Here is a 12,256-nt window from a genome sequence, read left to right as displayed (position 1 = left end):
ATTGCGATTTTGATCCTCTGTTGGGGGGATGGCTCCCCTGCTTTAGTAGCTGGACGACCTGCACTCGAGCCAGTCGAGAACTTTACGGTAGAACAGTTTAATGAGGACCGATACCGCGCACCGTCGGTCATTACGAAGGATGATCAAAGTGGTTCCCCACCCACTGGCTGACCCCAGCCAGTGATGCTAGACTTCGGTTTTCAACTGGGAATCGCGTCTTTACGACCCATCCACTGCGGGACCTGAGTCATAGAATTAGCTACGAACAAATGAAAGAACAGGTTTTAAAAAAAAAGACTGATGAAAACTTATTTGTAACCACTTATTTTTAAACTGACACAGCTGTTTCGATGTTATCAAAATTGGTTGCAAATAAAGTGCATGTATAGCATAAATTTAAAATATTTGGTTTTCACAAATAAACAACAAAGGAGAAAAAACAGCATAAAAAAACTAGGAGGAACAACCAGAGAGGAATCTGAATCATTATTAAAAGAAGATAAAACAGATGAACACGTGCTCATACATAGTAGTTTTGTAAACTTAGCTCATCTTACTTGATATTTCATCATGTACACTACACGCAATCTGAAGATTTGTTTTCTCCTACTTTTATTTTATCAAAGAATTATAGCTAAGAATCATGAAAGAGATCTGTCTTTCGTTTTATCAGATGAATATTTCATGCTAATGCTAATATGCATTTTATCGCTTTGATATTTTTTAAAACAATTACATTATTATTATAATTTTTTTTTATCATTAAACCTTCATTTGAAATCTTCAATACTTTTACTCTATTTAATGACCCGTTTTTGTGTTTGCGGCATCCATGTAAGACTTTTTAATGTAACTCAGAAGACAAGGAGTCTCCTGAACTAAATATTGAGACAAACTAGTCTTCGTCGAAAATTTGTAGATGCAACAAACCCACATTTGCATTGCATGGAGAGGAAGACCACGAGAACCTCCCACAGCTGTCCCGATGGTAAGGCGATTCTAACTCATGATCCGTTCACCACTGAGGAAATACCACTGTGGTTTGTGTGAACCAGAACAGTATTCGTATTGATCAGCCGTCGCTGGGATTCGAACTTGGGACATCTCATTGGAAGGCGAGCACTCTGTCCACTAAAGCACCACTGCTCCTTCAATAACTTCAGAAAATCAGTGGTTTCTCGAGATGAAAGCAGTCATTTGAAAGGAAAGGGAATCTATAGTATAAACAGGTGTTTCTTAACAACCACCTCTAATGTACAGTTTTAATATTCTTCGAAAGAATTACCTAAAAAATGCATATTGAGGATCGCAAGTTAAAATTTAAAGCAAAAGCGAATGAGAAACATTTTGAAATTCTGATCAATCACCATTAAGTTCAATAGCGGCAAGGAGGGGATTAAAATAATGTTAAATAGTTGTTGTTGTTGTCGGCAATTAAGGCAGAAGGGGTGCGTTTGTTCTTGCTCTCCAGTGGCGCCATTTATGTCTAAGAATTCGAATTCTGTCACACCCGTTTAAATAGCGGACTCATTCATACATTCATTCATTCATCTACAGATTGAAATTTTATCCTGAACCAGAGAACGGTTAATCCCCTATTCACTTCCTCTGCAGGTATAATTTTGGTAGCATGGAGGTCTTAGTGACCCAACAGATTTAACGTACACCAGTCACCATATATCTAAAACAGTTCTACTTCTTAAATAAATTAGGTTTCAATGATTTTGACACAAATGCTTACAATGATCGGAAAATGCCTCTTTTGCGCTTTGCGACGTCAATAATGATAAATCTAATGGCCTGTTTCCTTTTTTTTTTTTTAGACTTAAATATTAATTTGTGATTTTTAATGTGCACTTTAAAAAAAAATATTCCTCCTGGACTTTTATTTATGAACAAATAAAAAAAAGAAAAAGTTGAAAAAAAGTTTGGAATAGTTAAGTTTCTTAATACATAATTCGAATCATATCGCCATTTGAAAATATAGAACTGAGAAACAGCGTTTTAACTTAATATTAGTGTGCCAATATTTTAGTCAAACGTCAAAAATCGTCCCAACCTTAATAATTGAATCACATTTTTTAAACGGGTAAACCATATCATAGTGTAATCAAATTTTAAAAGGGTTAATTTGTACAATAATAATGTTGGACTAGGTCCAGCCTTACTAAGGTTTTCTTAAATTTGTCTACATTTTTTTTCCAACACGCATCAAAATTTCTAACAGCTTAGCCTTACTACAAAACCTCATGAATACTAAGCATAGCATTCCATTAGTACTTTTTAAGGTACTTTTATTTCCATTAAATTCAAATATTTTCGTTACTTTTTTAGTGTTTCCCCGAGAACGTTTTCATCGGATTGCCGTTTCGAATGTTTTTCCTCCAAAGGTTCTCGGGATATTAGGGTTAAAAAGTAACCCATACTTTTTCCTTGAATTTGATTCAACCATAGAAGTATCTTTCTATTTTAAGAAATTCTATCGGTATTTAAAGATGATATCTACGCAAAATAACTGTCGTCATTCAATTTGTGAAGTGCTTGATTAAATTCAGCAAAATAAAGAGATGGGCGTAGATGAGAGCACAACATCTGGTAAAAGTGGCTTATAACCAGTTCCATGAAGAGGATTCGTCTGGGCATATTTATTACCTAACTTAGAATACAGATCCTTCTTATCAAAATTTAGATATATGTTATCGTTAATGACCTGATAGCTTTGTTTGGAATGTCAGTCGCCGAAGACTTGAGAAAGTTCTTGAAGTTGTTGCCGAGGAGAAAAGATCTCAACGCGTTATCGTTTTTATCTTATGGAAATGGAATATTTAACTAATCACTTTTAATATATTATCGCCGCGAAGATTTATTTCATCAGATGCTTCATCTACAAACCCGGAATTTCAATGTCATAATTATTTTCAGCATGTAACTGTTTTGAAACGCGTGCAATAAATATTTACTCGCGTTGCGAGAAACTTGTTCAACACAATCACAGTGTTTTGTTTTTAACATCTTTCTATCGTTTTCTGGAGTTTTCTTCTAAGTTTTAAGACGATAATTTAGAAATGTCGTGTAATCTTAATACAAATCTGATAGTGAAGCGTCTGTGAACCCAGCAATAAGTCTACTATAAACGAGAGTTCGCTGTATATACCGAATATTTGGAAAAATAAATTTATTTTTATCATATTTCAGTAATATTGTTTGAAATAGTGATTGCAATAGTACACAATTTACTTTATGAATTATTAACTAAGCATATAGTTTCGCTCTATAGCATAGTATCTTTACAGCAAATTCCTTCCCATAACGAAATTTTTAATTAGATTTAAAAAAAAAATTAAAAAAAAACAAACATTGAAAATACTCTCCATATAACGATGCTCTCATCCTATAACGAGTCTTTTTTTAAACGTTTATCTGTTTAATTTTCATCATTTTTGGACTTACTAGTTGTTTATCTTTATTATTTGCGTCATTTTTGAAACAAATTGCATTTAAAAGTCGAAATTTCAGGATAACCGATTCACTATCCCCATATACCTGTTTTTGTAATCACTCGCATTATTCATTTCAGCGAAATGACTCATTTCTAATCTGTATTACTTCATTTTTAATTAAAAGTAATAACAGTATATTTTGAACTTATCACATACATTAAACATTTTGTAACATTTATGTGAATACCTATGAAAAATTTTTTTTAGTCCACTGTGAACGAACTGCTAATTTCTTAGTTGTTCACTCTAAGCGTATGAGATAACATTAGTTTAATAACTAAAAACACGTTAACAATAATCGAGTTCACTATATCCAATATTCATTATAGCGAGGTTAAACTGTACAAAAAGATTCGAGTCCCGCAGTGTACTGATCGTTAAGACACGGTTCCCAGCAGATCACCAAAGTCAAGCATCACAGGCTACGGTCAGTGTGCGGGTGGGTGACCACTTGGATCAGTCTGCACAGGGACCGAGGGTGTGCGGTATGGGTCCTCGTTAAACTGTTCTACCGTGAAGTGCTCGACTTCGCGTGCACTTTACGTCGTCACAGAAGATCAAAATTGTGATGGCATTCCTTCGGATCATCCTCAGGGATGTTCGAGTTTTTTTTCTATACTTAAGTATTAAAATACATATATTGCATACATTGTTTTGGACTTTTTTTTGTTGACAAGGATTTGAAAACTATATATTAAGGGATGTGATTACGAAACAACTTGTTTAGTGAATAAACAAGAAAATGAAGCGATAACATATTAATTGATTAAAAACTTCATTCGATCCAAAAACATACAAATTTGAAACAAACAGCCGACATGATTCAAGCGTTCAAAAACAGGCTCCCATTTTTAAGACTTCCCTAAGGAGAATGAATTGCCAGGCTGTTATTTCCAATTCGTATATTTTTGAAATGAATGAAGGTTTTAATCAAGTAATTTCGATGTAAAATATCCTCAATGGTAGACGGATCATGGGTTAGAGTCCCCTTGCCATCAGGAGCTTTTCGTGGTATTCCTCTCCATGTAACACAAATGCTGATTAGTTCCATCAAAAATTACTCCACGATGGCAAATTTCTCCCATTACCTGATACAGGAGTTCCCTTGTCTTCTGAATTCTTTACAAAATTACAGGGCTGCGGAGTCGCAAAATCCTCCATGTTCTCATAGCAAATCAATACCTCTGGGGGTATTGATCCAGGAGTTTCCTTGTCTTCTGGATTGGTTCAAAATTACAAGGCTACGGAGTTGAACGTAAGTAGTCGTAAACCCATGAAATTGGGTCGGCTGTTCAACGACGGTTATAAAATAAAAATTTACTTGAGCCGTGCTGGCTCAGGTCAGGGGATAGAGCTCTCATCATCCAATAAGGTGAACCGGGTTCGAATTCCAGCGACGACGGGTCGATACGAGTTGCGCACCCGGCTCGCTCCAACCACAGTGCTGACGTAAAATATCATCAGTGGTAGACGGATGGGTTAGAGTCCTCTTGCCTTCAGGCTAACCTAGATGGGAGGTTGTAGTGGTTTTCCTCTCCATGTAACGCAAATGCGGGTTAGTTCCATAAATCCTCCACTAACGCAATTTTCTTTCAATACTAGATCCAGGAGTTCCCTTGTCTTCTGGTATTGGGTTCAAAATTAAAGGCTGCGGAGTTGAACATTGATAGTCGTAAACTCAGAATCGGGGCGGTTGTTCAAGGTTGGTTATAAAATAATATGATATAATATAATATAAAATAAAATAAAGTAATTTTTTTATTGGTTTTTGGTCATGGTTTTTTTTTAAAAAAACGCCTTAAAATTAAAGAAATGATTTTCCCCCCACTTTTTACTCTTTTTTATTAATACCAAACTCATCTAAAAGATTTTCCCTTATTAGCTTATTCTTAACATTTTATAACATTACATTCACGCTTATAACTCGAATTTACATGAAAACTGCTAGTAAAAAAATTCTATTTTAAATTATTATTGATAGTATTTCATTTCTCTATCTTTAATAATGTTTGTTGAAAAAGGTTGATAGATATGATATTGAAATGTCAAATGACAAAGTCGGTTGTTATGGGTTTCGTCCGGAAATGTTGTTTTTCTTTCGTAGTAAATAGACAGCAATAAAATCAATTTTTATTATGTAACTACTGTTCATCGAAGCCTTTAAAGGAAAGAAATTCAAGGTCAAAGAGAAAAAAAACAACAACTGCTTGTCAAGCGAATAAAAAAACACGTTTAAATTGAAGACATAATAACTTATATTATCAGATGCAGTGTTCTTAAGATGAAAAAAAAATACAATTATGCGTACAATAATGCGCGTAATGTACATCTGTTATTAACTTTAATTAAGTGAAACTTTAATTGCATGAACTGTGTTTATGTAGTTAGACAAATTTTAAAATCATATTTCTTTTTATAGCATTATGTTTCAAATTAAATTATACTCAAAATCCGAAGTGTAGTGCTTTGATAAAGTATGATTATGTGAATTTTTCGAAAGTACTAATTTTTATTGAGTTTTGTAATTCAGCTTTAATAAAGTAACGAATAAATAGAAGACAAAATTTTTTTTTTTATTAATAAAATATATTTTTGTTGATTTTATAAAGAAATAAAATTAGTTCAAACTAAAATATATTAAATTTGTATATCAAAGTTTTATATTTTTTCCACGAGCACGTCAATGTTTTTCATAAGTTGTTTTAAAAGTTATGTATTTTGCTTTGAGAAAAAAAACGTAATATTAATAAATGCAACAGCAAAAACTATAAAAAGAAAATTCTGAAATATCGAAGGAGTCATTTTTGCACTTACCTTGGCTGCGAATATTTAAAGCCAAATTAAATCTGGTAAGAAATTCTTACACGTAAGAGAGGGAAGAAAAAAACATTTGCTGATGAGACATTTATTTATTTATTTTTTCTCTTCGTCTTCTCTGCATCTTGCCAAAGTGGTTAAAAAAATGATTTTAGCAACTTTAAAGTTATTTTTATTACATTTTTTTATTATCTGTGAAGTTTGTTCAGAAAATTTTTGCAATATTTTTAAGTGTATAAAATATGCATTTCTAAGAAGTGCATTAAAACTCTTTAAATATTTACTCATTCCACCTTAACAGGGAGAAAAGGAAGCTACGATTCTGGAGAACAGTCAAGGACGACTATTTATTTGACGTGGAATATTTTTAGACCAGTATTTCCTGAAGCTTTTTTTTCCATGCCTTGGAAGAAGTTTTAATATTTCAACCTTACAACTCATTTTAATAAGTTACACACTTCAAAAATATTTAAATAATAAGTTTCGAAACTGTACGTTTGTATTCAGAATCGGTGGGCAAAAATATTAAAACCAAATGTTTCAGAATCTTAGTTTGTGTTCAGAGTAGTTGATCAAAAATATTGAAATCAAACGTTTCAGAATCTTAATTTGTGTTCAGAGTAGTTGGTAAAAAATATTAATATCAAACGTTTCAGAATCGTACGTTTGTATTCAGAGCAGATGGTCAAAAATATTAATATCAAACGTTTCAGAATCTTAGTTTGTGGAGTAGTTGATCAAAAATATTAAAACCAAATGTTTCAGAATCTTAATTTCTGTTCAGAGTAGTTGGTCAAAAATATTGAAATCAAGCGTTTCAGAATCTTAATTTGTGTTTAGAGTAGTTGGTCAAAAATATTTAAATCAAACGTTTCAGAATCTTAATTTGTGTTCAGAGTAGTTGATCAAAAATATTTAAATCAAACGTTTCAGAATCTTAATTTGTATTCAGAGCAGATGGTCAAAAATATTAATATCAAACGTTTCAGAATCTTAGTTTGTGGAGTAGTTGATCAGAAATATTAAAACCAAATGTTTCAGAATCTTAATTTCTGTTCAGAGTAGTTGGTCAAAAATATTAAAATCAAGCGTTTCAGAATCTCAATTTGTGTTCAGAGTAGTTGGTCAAAAATATTAATATCAAACGTTTCAGAATCGCACGTTTGTATTCAGAGCAGATGGTCAAAAATATTAATATCAAACGTTTCAGAATCTTAGTTTGTGGAGTAATTGATCAAAAATATTAAAACCAAATGTTTCAGAATCTTAGTTTGTGTTCAGAGTAGTTGATCAAAAATATTGAAATCAAACGGTTTAGAATCTTAATTTGTGTTCAGAGTAGTTGGTCAAAAATATTAAAACCAAATGTTTCAGAATCTTAGTTTGTGTTCAGAGTAATTGGTTAAAAATATTGAAATCGAAAGTTTCAGAATCATACGTTTGAGTTCAGAATAGTTGATCAAAAAAATTAAAATCATGCATTTGAAAAGCGTATGATGAAAGAATAAATAAATAAATAAAAGTATAAAAAACAGATTTTGCCCAAAATTCGTATTTTATCTTTTAAAATTACATTCTTTATAAGGATGCGAAAACTTGTATACCTCACTTTTCAACATTTTGAGACTGTCATTAAAAAATTAATTAAAAACTAATAGATTATTATTAAAAAATATTTTTTTACATGAAAATGATATTGGATTAACGAAATTCATAATGGTGTACAAACATTTTTCGATTGGCTTAAAAAGATTTCGAGTTACAGCGAAATACACTAGAAGTGAAATTAAGGAATCCTAACTTTCGTCGAAAAGAAGGTATGTTTATTCACAGGAAGTACGTTTATGTGTTGGATTTCGTAACTTAACATATCATCTGCACTATTAATTTGCATATTTATAGTAAAGTCCAGGCCGGGATAGCCTGGTCGGTAGGGCGCTGGATCCATGTCCGAGAGTTCGTGGGTACGAACACCGCAGGCCGAAGACTCCGTGTAGTAAATGGTGACTGATGCATGTTAAATCTGTCGAGTCTCAAAGTCCTCCATGTTCCCATAACAAATCAAAACCTCTGGGGGTACTGAATTGGAGATCGATCGTTCTCTGATCCAGGTCAAAAAATTACGATCTGTGGATGAATGAATGGATGTATGAATGGGTTCGCCCTATAAACGGGTGTGACGCGTTTGCGACTGAAGACGAATTCTTGGCTGTAGATGGCACCACTGAGAAACAAGAAACGCACCCTCTGCCTTAAATTTGCTCGGTTTCACCAAGCAAGCTTGCTAGTGTGGGAAGTGACATTAGAAACAACAAAAAAGTAAAATCCTCGAATCATTAAGATAGAACCTTAGTACGAAAAAATCCAATCATCAGATCAAAAATTATTTAGTTTGTTCACTTTTTTATTTTGCGCATAGTACTAATATAATAAGTTGTGGAGTAATTTCACAGCATTTTATGGTTCCATATTTTGTTGAATAATACTTTTGTTAAGTTGTAGAATAACACACAGTTTCAATATTCAAGGAAGCAATATTAAATAGGGTTAGCGAAATAATTAAGTCACAATTTTTTTTTTTTTTTGGTAATCCTGCTGTAAAAATGTGATTATCTGATATATCTTTATCAAAAGTTGGGATTTGATTTTTTTTAAAAATCTTAATTTCATTATTACTATAAGATTATTTTGAAATCTTAATATATTATTTCAAGGCTGAAGATAGTAATATTTAAATTATGTTGTAAAAATAATCAAATCTCAAAGTGTAAAATTTCTATTAGCTACATAAAATTAAAAAAAAATCTTAATAAAATCACTTAACAACTTTTTAAAAATTAATCCCCCCCTCTTCCTCCTGAACAAAAAGTGAAATTTAGAGCTCAGTATGCTTTTAGAATAACTAAAAATATCAATAATTTATCACTTGTAATTCAAATAAGGCTTCTAAAATTTTAATTCGTCTATTTTTTAAAAAATATAAAACTTGGAGATTTCTACCAATTTCAATTAGTTTCATTACTTTGCATTTTACATCAAAAAATCTCGTTTATTTATTTTCTAAGTTTTTTCAAAGTTTTTGAATTCATAAATTTACCCGTATAAAGTAAATTTGAATTTTTCCACTGGCTGCATTAGCAAACATTTCGGTTTCAAATTAAAATAAAATAAAAACTTCAAAAATGTTCATGTTGGTAAAGATTAATAAAAATTTAGTTTTTAAAGATTGTTCGCACATGATTATTTTGACTAACAAAATTATCCATATTGGTGTACATTTCATTTTGATTTATTTCGAAAAACTTAAAAAACTTTAACATCAAATATGAAGCAAAATGTGTATCAATTGCGAGTATTAATTAAATATTTCTCGAAGCTATTTTAATGACACAAAAAAAATCAACGGAACTTAAAAATGTTTTTATTGTAAATATATTTGAGAATGTGTAAAGAGGGGATAGCATTGGTTTTTATTGTGAGTATAAATTAAATTGGGAATATTAATATTAATTAATATTCACAATAACATTGTGAATATTAATTAGTATATATGTAGTTAATTGATTGTGAATATTAATGAAATATTTCTCGTTGCTAGTTTAGGGACACAAAAAAAATCAACGGAACTTAAAAATGTTTTTATTGTAAATATATTTGAGAATGTGTAAAGAGGGGATAGCATTGGTTTTTATTATGAATATAAATTGAATTGTGTATATTAATATTAATTAATATTCGCAATAATATTGGGAATATTAGTATATAATTAATATATGTTTAGTTAATTGAATGTGAATATTAATGAAATATTTCTCGATGCTATTTTAGTGCAAAAAAAAAAAAAAATCATCGGAGTTGAAAAATGTTTTTATTGTAAATATATTTGAGAATGTGTAAAGAGGGGGATAGTATTGGTTTTTATTGTGAATATAAATTGAATTGTGAATATTAATATTAATTAATATTCGCAATAATATTGTGAATATTAATTTATATATATTTAGTTAATTGATTGCGAATATTAATTAAATATTTCTCGTTGCTATTTTAGGAACACAAAAAAAATCAACGGAACTAAAAAAAATTTTATTGTAAATATATTTGAGAATGTGTAAAGAGGGGATAGCATTGGTTTTCATTGTGAATATAAATTGAATTGTGAATATTAATTAATATTCGCAATAATATTGTGAATATTAATTAATATATATTTAGTTAATTGATTGTGAATATTAATGAAATAAGTGACACAAAAAAAAAATCAACGGAACTTAAAAATGTTTTTATTGTAAATATATTTGAGAATGTGTAAAGAGGGGATAGCATTGGTTTTTATTGATTGATAAGTGATTGTTGTGAAAGTATCCAAGGAAACTAATATCGGAATTTCATGCTAATAATTTATCACGTTAAACATTGACAGTTATAGATATGAAGAAAAAAAATTATACGTTTGCTTAAGAGCTACCTTCAAATCCGTTTCTATCCATGGTTTCTATGGACATCAAACATGGCAAGTGTTGAAAAGTAAATGACATCGAGAGGAAGAAAAAAAAAACACAATAAACTTTACAAGTATTATAGAGGTGAATGAAAGTTGATTATTATTGAATTTTAGAATTTAAACAAAAACAATACAACATGAAGTGAAGATAAAGGCACGCATTACAATGAGAAATTTTAAATAACCCTTTTAACTTTACGTCGATATGTTCAATAAATTTTAAAACGTAAATAAATTACTGCTTAAATTAGTTGGCTATAAAAATTCGTTTCTCATTTGAATTTTTATTTTTATTTATTTATTTTAATAGAGAGTGTTGATAATATGAGTGTTGATAGAGAGTGTTGATAAATGTGTTAACGTTTATATCGATAAATGGAAAATGTGACATTTGTTCTCCCCAACAATCATTACAGAAAGTTAATTGTTAATAGGAAAAATCATTCCTCATTTACCTGACCTTGTGAATTCAGATTTTTTTACATTTTATTGTCAACAAAATAAAGCTTAAATAATCAAAGAATAATAATAATAATAATTCTGTAAAAGAAATCGAAATTATCCTTACGTCTTTCTTTCATAAAACCATTGCAATTTTGACATTTAAAAAAACGGAGGAAAAAAAATATCACATGTTGGATACGGTTTTCCCACATTAATATCCATATTATTTTGGTTGTCATCAGCATAAATTAGTAAAAGTCATATAGGTTTCGTTTTCCCATAAATATTTTTGTATCCCTGACTTAAGGGTCTTTACCTGTACTGCAGTTATTGCGTTTTTGATTTTGATTGTTTTCAAAATTAAGAGTTGGAAAATAAAAGAATTAATTTTTTTAAATTTATAACGTAATTCTGCGTCACATTTTAAGAAAAGTTATTTAAAGCGGTGTCCAATCTAATTAATCGTCTTACAATAAGTTTATTTTGTGCAAATTGCTGTTGTAGTTCATTCACGTCGCACTAGAGCTGCACAATGGGCTATTGGCGACGGTCTGGGAAACATCCCTGAGGATGATCCGAAGGCATGCAAAGGGGATGACTCCATTTAGTAGCCCAACGACTTACACTCGACGTCGAACACTATAAGATAACGAGGACCGATACCGCAGGCCCTCAGTCCCTTCGCATGATGATCAAAGTGCTTATTGATCGCTGCCAGTGATGTTTGGCTTCGGTGATCTCGAAGTCATGCCATCGCAATTTTGATCCTCTGCAGAGGAGATGGCACCCCCGCTTCGGTAGCCCGATGACCTGCACGTGAAGTCGAGCGCTTTACGGTAGAACAGTTTAACGAGGACCCATACCGCACACCGTCGGACCCTACTCAGATTAATCCAAGTGGTCACTCACCCGCACACTGACTGCAGCCAGTGATGCTTGACTTCGGTGATCTGCTGGGAACCGTGTCTTAACGAACAGTCCACTGCGGGAC

The 12,256-nt window shown here is 31.2% G+C and overlaps 1 protein-coding gene across 2 annotated transcripts in view; it reads right to left on the bottom strand.

Moving 5' to 3' along the window:
- LOC107440728 (phosphoserine phosphatase) overlaps positions 1 to 6,590 on the bottom strand; it is a 25,977-nt gene extending 19,387 nt beyond the window's left edge. The window contains exon 1 of one of the 2 annotated variants that reach the window (XM_071177165.1): positions 6,315 to 6,590. The gene's annotated coding sequence lies outside the window, so the exon portion shown is untranslated. Of the gene's footprint in view, positions 1 to 2,710; positions 2,774 to 6,314 lie in introns of those variants that run through there. The other variant, XM_071177164.1, reaches the window with a different exon arrangement.
- Between the last annotated feature and the right edge of the window lie 5,666 nt (positions 6,591 to 12,256).

This window comes from Parasteatoda tepidariorum, chromosome 2, assembly GCF_043381705.1.
Source record: "Parasteatoda tepidariorum isolate YZ-2023 chromosome 2, CAS_Ptep_4.0, whole genome shotgun sequence".
NCBI classification, from domain to species: domain Eukaryota; kingdom Metazoa; phylum Arthropoda; class Arachnida; order Araneae; family Theridiidae; genus Parasteatoda; species Parasteatoda tepidariorum.
The sequence above is the reverse complement of the archived record's forward strand: the minus strand, read 5'-3'. Positions and strand labels throughout refer to the sequence as shown.